The sequence below is a fragment of the Alosa pseudoharengus genome, unplaced genomic scaffold, assembly GCF_046254945.1.
Source record: "Alosa pseudoharengus isolate Yale_2024_CS ecotype anadromous, Long Island Sound unplaced genomic scaffold, YU_APseudo_1.1 YU_APseudo_1.1_scf_23, whole genome shotgun sequence".
Lineage (NCBI taxonomy): Eukaryota > Metazoa > Chordata > Actinopteri > Clupeiformes > Clupeidae > Alosa > Alosa pseudoharengus.
In genome coordinates this window covers 30,903,561-30,915,043 of record NW_027468685.1, presented here as the reverse complement: position 1 = coordinate 30,915,043, position 11,483 = coordinate 30,903,561, and positions in this window count along the sequence as shown.

The following is an 11,483-nucleotide window of genomic DNA, read 5'->3' as shown; positions in this document are numbered from 1 at the left end:
TGTTTTAGTGTCTTCTATCTTTTTTTCATATGTTTCTATGTTTACAATATACTTTTGAAATCACATTATATTTAAATATATTATATTTGAAATCCCATCCTTTTGAATTTACATTTAGATTATTACCTATCACAACATTCCACTTCTGACATGCACTTGACAGATGTTTGATGAACTAAAGTATAATGCAATGTACACATCCTCATCACAAAAAATGTAGCTGTTCATTTAAAGTCAGGGATTTCACATAACATTCACATTTAGCAATCATCTCCCCACAACCACTAACTGCCCATTCTGTTACACTAAAAAAAACTGGTCTCTGTAGGCAGCCCAGAGGGGTATTTCACAAAGGCAGAATTAAGACATCCAAGATAAGTGATAAAGCAAGGTTTGACATAGCGTTGTCTGGTCATCCTAGCTCAACTCGTTCACTAACGCCAACCCAGGATGAGTAGGAGCGACTATGTTAAGCCAGGTGTAAGTAATTCAGGATGTGCGCATTCTAATTTATTTTCCAAAGTGCCCACGGTTGGAATAAAAAAAAAATGCAGGAAATAACGTCATTCACACAAAGTGAACAACAGCTTTTGATCTGTATACCTTTATATTGGCTTTACAACCAAATTCTGAAAACACATTCGAAAAATTGCCCCTCTATTTCCAATCAACTAGACTATTATTCAAACGTCTTTCAACAAAAGAAGCAAACAACAAGTACAAACAAGTATGTTAATAATAAGCCACAGTTTTCAGGTGTCCGGCCTCGATGTTAATGATACCTTAATTTGCAGGGTAAAATATCTTCCTGCTTTTGTCTTTCCTGTGGACTTTTCTTTTGCTGTCTATGGGACAGTGCTAGCCTATCATCCAAAATGCTTGATTGCATTGCATTCTCCACATTTTTAGCTAAATTTTCATGTACCACATCAGCGTTTTTGTTCAGTGAATCTTTTGTAAATTGCTTTAGGGCAATTCCATGCAAAGGTCATCCTTACCATGGAAAAAAAAAGTTGTGCATACGCATATAGAACTGTTGTTAAAATCTTCATTTAGGTCTATATTTTATTGTTTGTAACTGATCTGATTGAATTTGATGGAGAATGACACTCTTTTTACATCATAAATATGGTGTGCAACCATACAGAAACAACATATTTCACATGGTAATATTATACATATTTCAAAAGTGGATAAATGGACCCAATGTTCAAACAAATTGTGTCATTTGACAAATTCCAGATTGACAAGGGAATGGTAGAGTAATGTCTATGCTCAGCTTGCCTTTAAGAGCACAACTCCTTACATTTGTAAGGGTTTTGTTTTTAAGTCAGCAAGTTCCATGGCCATGTCACATCCATAACGTTTTATAGGAAAAGTTTATGCTACACATACAGTGTTGATGCGACAATGTCCATAGTGTCTGTGCAAAGCTGATTTATATCAATGTAAAGTGTGATGACCAAATTGTGCCCCTTTCTTACTTTTAAAACCTTTAATGGTGCGTTATGGATGTGACGTTATGGATGTTACATAATGTTAATTTACAAGACTGGGGACTTTATTATACCTCAAAGCCGATAAAACGTCTGTTCTGGTGGCATGTCAGTTTCAACACATTTCAACTTAGTGTTTATAATTGACATTTCAAAGATTATTAGATTGATCAAAACCACAGGGAGGCCTTGCCTAACCATTAGCAAAAAAACATAATATTAAAATACCTCCAGTGATTAGCCTAGCCATAGCCTATTTTCAAGTGGCCTAATAACGAAAATCTGAGCGATTATCTTCCTGTAACTGTCATACTGTTGTTGTACAGTAACTGGATTATCGTGTTAGCTGGTGAAGATGGCTGACTTTGCAGCTGGAGTTAACATAGCAACCTCGTTCTGTTGCAGATCTGTTCAGCCTGCCGTTCACGTCTGCTTAACACAGTTTAATTTTAAATGTGACGCGATATGACAGCATTTGAAGTGTCAGGTCCTCTGTAGCTAATACCCACAGAGTAACATGAGTAAGGGCAGCAATAAACTAGATGTACCGCATAGCGGTACAAAATACGACCGCCTCTCAGTCCTGCATATTCTCTTCGCAAAAATAAATCACGCTTGTCAATTTGTCTCCATCTCCTACTCCTGCAACTCATGCAAATGCAAGTGCAAATGCAAGTGCATGCAAATGTGTGCATATGTGAGTTTGCTTTTGTTTATAAGAGTGTATGTGTGTGTGTGTGTCTGTGTGTGTGCATGTGCGTATGCGTGCCTGTGTTTGTGTGTTTATGTGTGTGCGTGTGTGTGTGTGCGTGTGTGTTTGCATGCCCACATGCGTATGCGTGCCTGTGTGTGTGTGTTTATATATCTGCATTCATGTGAGTGGGTGTTTGTGCATGTGTGTGTGTGTGTGTGTGTGCTTGCCTGTCTGTATGTGTTTATGTGTGTGTGTGTGCTTGCCTGTCTGTATGTGTGCGACTGTGCGTGCGTGCGTGTGTGTGTGTGTGTGCGCATGTGCGTGCGCGTGCATGTACTTTATGTGTGCAAATCACAAATGAGTGGGTATGGGTTAGGTTCATGCGGGCTCTTGAGACTAACATACCATAAATATTTTGTCATCTTGGGTGCAACGGTTCAGGCTAGTTATTTAGGGGAGTGGCCACCAAGTTTCATGTTCCCTGGTGTTTCAGTAACCCGGGAATCACTGACCAAAATTGATGACAGTAAAAAGAAAAAAAGAAAAAAAAAATGTATATTTTAAATGACTTGTTGTCCTGATTCTTCCTGTGGATCGATCTTAGTGGGCACTGAGGAAGCAATAATTTCATGGCTAGTTTTTCATGATTACTATTTCAATTGTTTCATATCAAAATTCACTACTTAATTATGTGTTTTATGTAGTTTGTCGAGGACTGGTTCAGACACGTCACATCCATAACATGAAACCGTCACATCCATAACGCCAGTTTTTCCTACATAATGCATTACGAAAATGACGCATAGTTTCAAAAACACACTTTTTGTGTTCATTCAAGTCTCCTTCATGGTACATATATCATAGTTTCGGCAGTTTCCTTCAAAATTCACAGAGTTTGTAGAAAACCTGTAATCTCTCACAAAAGTGTGTCCATTTCATGTCACATCCATAACGCTGATAAAATGCCTTGTATTCTTAGGATGAAATTGATTATATGAAATTTGAGGATTTCTCAGTATTCAGAGGACAGAGGTTGCATTAAAAGTTATGCAAATTAATTCACTGATACTAATTTTGCCCCCACTCTAAGGCATTTTGTTTACCAATATGAGTCCAATTGTCACATCCATAACGCTGGAACTGCCCTTTACAATTACCGTCGGGCCCTTGTCAGCAGCCTTCGGCTTGACTCTTCTTGCCACTATTCACTCCTTCGTCTTCAACATTCCCTGCAATTCTCAATATTTTTGGCCTCAATGTGTCCAGTTACATAGTCTGTCTGTTCTTAGTCTTGGATTTTGTGAAATGTCTAAATATCACCTGTTTGCTGCAGCTTCGGTCTGCACGTCCTTTTAAAACAGCATCTTTTTCTCTCTCGAGCATTTAATCTGCTGCCGGCTTGTCTCTCCGCGTCGTCCAAAATGCTTGATTGCATTGCATTCTCCAATTTTTAGCTAAATTTTCATGTACCACAACTTGTCAGCAGCCTTCGGCTTGCCTCTTGCCACTATTCACTCCTTCTTCTTCCGATGTAATTTCTGAGTCATCTACAAGATGTTTACACACACACACACACACACACACATTCACCTCAGTAAATAGAACCAACTTGACGTTGACTTCAACCTGTGCTATATCCTAGATGAGACTGCCTGGGTTATTTTGTTTCGATATCAAAAACATAGTAATTGTAGCCTTCAGGGAATAGGCATTTAAAAGAGAGACAGAGAGTGATATGACTTGTATGACTTCTACAAGCTCAATAGCATCCACAGCGGAAAAAAGAAGGTATGGAGTCTTCAGAACAGGCTTGTCATAGTGTCACCATGACATGCCAGTGCGTAAAGTAATGTGAATGACTTGTTATTTTATCAAGGATTTCTTTCTTTTTGCAAAAATTACAATTACAACAAAAGTACAATAGGCATTAATTAGTAGGCCAGCAGCATGTTGAAATTATGTGCCAAATTGCGTTTTTTTATTACAATGATAAAATTGTAAAAGGACGTGACCGAAGCTGAGGCAAGCCTGGCAATAGGCCTAGGCCCGACGGTAATTGTAAAGCAATTTACAAAAGATTAAAAATGTGGAGAATGCAATGTGATCAAGCATTTTGGACGATAGGCTATATTGGCACACAGAATAGGCTAGGCAACAGGCCGATGTGCGTTTTATTTGGAGACTGTTTTGCAAGACAGACTGAGTTTGCTGCTGATATTCTGGGGATATAGGCTACAACATAGCCAATGTAGGACTTTAGCCTTTTAATATATTTGCTGCATTGGATCAGTCTTTCTAGAAAGAACAGGCAAGAGCTTTCTAGCCTCACGTCAGCAGCGCCGCATCCCATATAGGCTACATTAAAAACATCCCATATACATTATAAACACAGCAGATGGTGGTGGGTGCGGTTTTGAAAATTGGTCAAAAAACTTTGCTGATGGATGGATTAAGTTTTGCTATGCAGTTATGGTTGAAACTAGATGTACCGCATAGCGGTACAAAATATGACCGCCGCTCAGTCCTGTACATCCGTTCCGCGAAAATAAATCACACTTCAATTTGTCTCCATATTTTACTCCATCCCCCACTCTTGAAACTTTTGTGTATGCTTGTTTGGCATGCCTGAGTGTGTGTGTGCGGCTGCACAGAAAGTAGCCTACTGGTGCTGAAAAGGTGAATAGATTGTAGAATAGCCAAAGAAGATGTAGCATTGTTATAAAACCTTTAAACAATCTAAACAATCACAAGTAGGGCAGTTCATCACAGTTCATCCATTGCAACTGGATTGATGAAAGGTCACTTACACCTGTAGGCTACATTGTATTTGGGAAAAGCAAAAGGTATCAGCATAATGTTATTTATTTATTTATTTATTTATTTATAAACAAAAACATCTCTGTCAGTTCCATGCCGTTTTCAACAGCTATCAAAAACAAAGGTCATTTTTGGATGGATGGATTTTTTTGTGAATGTTTCTTCTTCTACATAAGATTTTAGTCATCTTTAGTTCATGTAATACTTTATTGTCAATGCACAAATTAAGTATCAGTAGTCTGAAACGTTATTGTTAATGCACAAATTAAGTAGGCCTAACAGTAGTCTGAAACGAAATGCTGTTTTACATCTAGTGGTGCAAATAACTGACATGTCCAAATGGGCCTTGATGAAATGCGTCGCTAGACTGTTCATACACATTTTAACGGGCCAAAGTTGAAGAGCTGTTGTCCGTTATTGTTCGTGCAAATATAGGCTGATTCATGTTCCCTTGCATTGTGTAACTGAGGTCCATGGCTAGTCTGGCTTTCACCAGACCAAGCTCAATCTTTTAAGAAATCAAAAAATAAATAGCGGGCAGATCAGGCTGGGTTCACCAAGCAGGCACCCGATATTGTTCACGCTCTGGCTAATCTAAATGCAAAAATGCATCAGAGAGTTATGACAAAACTGTAACTAACCAACTAGATCCTAATAGAAAGCTGTTAGCTTCCCTAAGCTACAGGTAGGCTTATAAGGTAGGCTTATTTACAACATAAATTGTCAATATAGGCTATGCTGGCGACACAAATAAAATCTCCTTTGGAAACCAATGGCTTACGCCTTACAGTATCAAGCGGACTTAAACTATATCGTGGCGAAAAGTTGTAATAAAATTCACGCAGCTCCACGAGTCAAGGAAAGCGCGAATGAAGTAGCCACTTCTAAAGGGAACCACTACACAGTATGTGTTGCTAAAGCAGCCATAATGAAATGAAGGTGTCATTGTTTGGATACTTCACACACACGTGCTTTTTAGTTTCACAGACTACAACCACCAAGCAATCAAAGCACATCGATTCCCCTCTCACACCCTGCACGCACTTAAAACAAAATAAACAGGCGTCTCAGTCTCATGCATGTATAGGCAAAACTGTATCAGACCGGTGTTACATTGTTAAATCTTCCATTGCACAGAATGATTTTTGTAGCACGTGCAACAAATGACAGTCGAAAGATACAATTACAGTGCTGCTATCAATTTGCTTGGTATAACCGCATTTATAGTTTTCTACAAATGCAATCAATCAAATTGGCCTCCATCACTCAACCAACGCTAACAAACATTACCTAGGTCCTTATTGATATTATAAGATTAACGTACCTGCAGTAAAAACCAAACATGTCCGATAAACATCCTCAGATTTATTTCGGCTTCAAGAAGAAATGGGAATTACATTTCATGTGAACATCATCCTATCCTTATTAGACGTTCTCTGCGTAAACTATAGTCCTTGTAGGAAGCATCCATTGTTATTCCATCCCACGTTTAACTTCCAACAAAATTACGTCTCACTGCAACGATGCGCCATCTAGTGGACAAACGACTACTTATCGCCAATACTGGAAATGCAGCCATGATGATGATGATGAATATTTATTTTGGCTTTCTTTTTTAATGCTACTGAATTTGTAAGTATGTGGGTGCCTGTGTGTGTGTGCATGTGTATATGTGTGCACCGCCATCTACAGGCCAATGAGGGTACAGTCACTAAATGTACACATAATCTAATTTTTTTAAGACCCCCCCATGGATGAAATTCTACGAAACTTGGCATACCCCCAGAGAATGCCAGGTCAATCATACACATACAATTTGGTGCAGTTCTGAACATCTTAACTGAAGATAGGGGCGATTAAAGCAGAATAATATTGCATTTTCATTTTTTACCGGGGGGGTGCAAATCACAAATGAGTGATTATGGGCCAGATTGATGTGGGCCCTTGAGACCAACATACCATAAAAGATTCTTCATCCTCGGTGCCACGGTTCAGGTAGTTATTTAGGAAAAACCTGTTTTTTTTGCGGTTCGGGGGGCCCAGCACGGGGGGGGAGTGGACCCCGGGGACAAAACGAAATTTTTCCGTAAAAGTCTAGTGGGGCTACATACCCACCAAATTTCATGCGCCCCGGTGGTTCGGTGTCCCGGGTATCGTTGACCAAAAATTCAGGAAGTAGATGACGGGGAAAAAAAAAAAAAAAAAAAAACTTTGACAATCCCTATATGACCGCTTCGCTAGCTTTGCTAGCGGCGGTCAAAATAATAGCCCATCAGCGCATCTCTAGTGTGTGTGCCTCTCTCTCGCTCAGAGGGGAGGGGGAGGCTGAGGGGTCGATCAAGCATGGATTCTAAACTCTGTGGTGGATAGGATCTACAATTAGGTGTTAATTAATATTACTACCTATAGGTCGAAGTACTCCCAAGTGCTATTGCGCCAGACATTGTAGTTCTCCTGTTTATTCGCTTGGAAAATCGTCACGTTTCATGTTGTGTGCCCTAACATTTTTAATCAACTACTTGTGCAACTGTATTTTAATAGGGAAAACGTGGATGTGTTTGATTAATGCCATCTTACTCTCTCTACGGCCACGGCAGAGCCCGCTAGCATAGCAACATGCTAACACATTCGCGCCGCGCGCCAGAGCGTTTGAGTGCACATACCGAAGCGGGAGAGGTACGACTCAACTCGTGAAAGTTAAGGTAAGAACATATATTACTACTGATTTTGGGTGCCGTGTTCCTTTAACATGTCATGAATATTCATGAGCAAGAGGCAAACCCTGTCGTTCCTCCCCTCCCACCTTCCCCACCAAACTAGAACAGCATGAAATAGACTGCAGGAGAGCATTTTTTTCACCAAAACCTGCTCACAGGGCATTCATTAATACTAGAGACCATGGCAAAATTAATGCAAAAAACGATGAGATGAGACCTTTAAGGTCACGTGGTTCATGTAAACTTCAAATAGTTCCCGGAAGTGATTGGCAATGGATTAGAATGCATTAAATAGGCTACTGTTCAATGATAGACAGAGCCACGATTTTGGGTAATTGACAGTCAATAAATGCATTGATATACAATATTTATAACACAGTGTAATTATTGTGTAAACTATGTAGTTATCCTACCATTACAACAATATTAAATTAAATTTCAGACCTTATATCTTAGCCTGCTATATAAGGTGACCTTTTTTCCGCCCTTTTACGTATGTGTCACTTAATATTAATTTCTGTACAAAATCAAGACGGGAGATTCTTTAGAAAACGCAATTGCACCCACCCCATAAGTGTATCTAAATTATCGCTATATAAAATAAATGACCTTGTACAGTGACTCGAAAAGCTGTAAACAGTGTTTTTGAGACTGCGTCGTGTCAGAAAATAGCAATTTGATCAGTGATCATGCATCATCAGCGCAAGCTTGGTTTGAAACTTTCTGGGGATGGGGATTTTACACGATCCTTCATCACTGGGCTAGTGTGCCCTGTGTTAATATGACCGTGCTGATGCTAACAGCTGCAGCTCCCTCAAATCTAGGTTGTCTCATGCATAGGCTAGCTTTTGCCAATGAAAATGAATGCAAAATAAAAAAAACAGTCCTGCTCCTAACTGAAGAAACGTTTACGTTACCAACAATGTTAACAACAAACCCAGTTTCACTGCTGCAAGTAGGCCTACAAAGTTGGCTGTAAATATGCTTCGCCATAACGAACCAGCTAGAAATGGGATAGGCAAGGTTTATCTTATATTAGGCTATTATGTGTGGCACATTTAGATGATAGATAGATAAATAGATACTTTATTGATCCCCAAGGGGAAATTCAAGACATTTTTATTGGGCTTTAAGGAACTGATAAAACTGAGCAGCAGAAAAGCTGTCATAGTCGATACATAAACAGTTTATTATTATAATTAGGTCATTAATACTATTACTTCACTACTATTACTGTTATTACTATTATTATTATTCGGATGAGCCAATAATGTAAATCTGAGTCTGAAAAGTTGGTTACAAACAGTCTATACTGCTGTAACCACACTGCTGCTATTATTAATTGTTAACTTCCGGGAACTCTTTGAGGCTTCCATGAGCCGCCATTGTTGGAAAAAAATGGAAAATTAGCGTCAATGGAGTTGTCGCAACTCTATCTTTATATGGCTCTGGTTTGAAAAATGTATCTTAGGCTAGCCTAGGCCTACTCTGATGATGTTTTGAACAATAGGCCTATGCTACGGGATATGCCCATTAAAACGTCGTATTAGTTTATTAAGAAAATGACACCATAAATGTCAATGTCTACTCATCATTAGTGTAATGCATTCGGAGGACGTGATTTCATACGTGCGTAAAAATATGAGGTGAGTGAAGTTGATTGTGTAGTTGTAGAACCAGTCGTTAATGCGTGTTCATGTTCCGTCTACCTCTCTCCTGGCAACGCTGAGACTTACAGGATGTAATAGCCTACCATACTAAATTGCGCTTCATGTTTTTTTTTTTTTTTTTTTACCATCGCGGAAATATAAACGTTGCGCGCATAACGTCGCGGTGACCATTACAGGACTTCCTCTCAAAGTCTCGTGGACGTCTTTTAGACCTCCCGAACAGAGGTCGGCGGGACGTAAATGGAACCCTACACAATGTCAAGGAGGTGACATTCGCCAGGGGACCTTTAGGGGACGTCGCCAGGACTTTATTTTGTTTACTGGGTAACCACCCTCAATGCTCTGTAAGCTCTGTAAGCTTCTTAGTACCCCTTACAAGGGCTCTCTTCGGATCCTTTTGCTTGGGCCTCCACCTAGCGGTGAGCATGGACGGATTATGAACTTTCGGGCCCCTGGGCCCAGATGTATTAAGGGCCCCCCACTAATTGTCGCATGTGGAAGGGGGGTTTGGGGGTCCTTCCTCAGAAATGTTTTAATTTGTTTGATGTGATTTCCTGTATACTGGTGCATTTTGGGGATGGACTAAATTCAATCAGACTCATACACCATACATCCTGATGTGTTGATATTGAGGCAATGATTTCATGCAAAGGCTTGGGCTTCAGGGCCCCCTGACCCTGGGCCCGGTAGGCCCGTGCAGTAATCCATCCCTGGCGGTGAGGCCTCCCACTCCCGGCTCCTCCAGCACTGAAGACACTGTCTCCTACAGAACGCAACTTCCTCCATGGAAAACGTGCCCATCTACAGGTGCTGCTTTGGAAAGCAGCAGACCACCCTGATCCACCGGCTGTGGATATCCCCGTGCTGTGATGGAGTAAGAAGACAGGTATGAAGAAAGGAGAGGAACTCGCCCACCCTCGATTCAAGTCCTGTTGCTCCTCCTGATTTGTTAGATGTTATCAGCAGTAACTGCAAAGCTGGGTTAAAACTGTGTATACATGTATCTGGAAAGTGCAGCTGTGCAGCTGCAGGCCTGGCCTGTACTAATTATTGTTTCTGCAAAGGCAGTGATGTTACATGTTGCAATATATATATACACACAGCTAAAAGAGCAGAAGGACAGGGATGAAGAGTCTGGAGAAGATGGCGACAGGACAACGGATGAGGACAGGAGGAGTAGTAGAGGCTAGTTCTTCCCTTTGTTACTCAATTGTGAGTCACAGCATTGGGCCAGTGAATTTAGAAATAACTTGAAATTATTCCTGAACACTGAACATTTTTATCCTCCAAAAATCTGTCTAAATCGCCTCCAAAAACTCAGCAAAATCAGCTTAATGAGAGTAAGAACGTGACCAAACCATGTTTAAATATTGTTTTGAGTCTTGAAAATTTCAGATATGGACTCAACATCTCCAGTAACCCCTAAAAACATACTAACATTGTCCATTTTGGCCAAGCAGCTCCTATAATATAGGCGATTATGCTAATTCATGCTAATTAGCTTAATTACACAAATTGCCCAACATATGCAAATTAGCATCCGCCAGTTTCTGCATGCTTGGACCCATACTATATATTTCTATCATAAAACTTGTACTCAACATTTCCGGGTTCACCTTTCTGTCAACTAGACTAAATATGGACTCAGATATTAAATGAATGAATCAATACAATGACAGATGGTAGGCTATGGACCGCTATGCATGCCTCCAGATGAATGTTCAAACTGTTTTTATGCAATGACTGTGTGTTCATTCTTTTTTTTTTTTTTTATGCAATGACTGGGTGTGTATGACTGTGTATGCTGCTAATGATGTTATAGCCTATGTTTCAATTTTTTTTTTTAGGTAACACTAGCACTTAAATGATTTATTATTTTTTTAACGTATTTATATTTATTTTTTTATGAATGATGCACTGTCTGGAGAGCACTTTCAATTTCGTTGTACCTGTGACAATGACAATAAAGATCTATTCAGTAGCCTACATGTGGGCAGAGACTACATGCTACTGTAGCCCGATTGTGGCCTAGATGAGAGGCAATTTTGTAACAGACAGATTGCGGAAGCGGAAGTAAAGGGTGTATAGC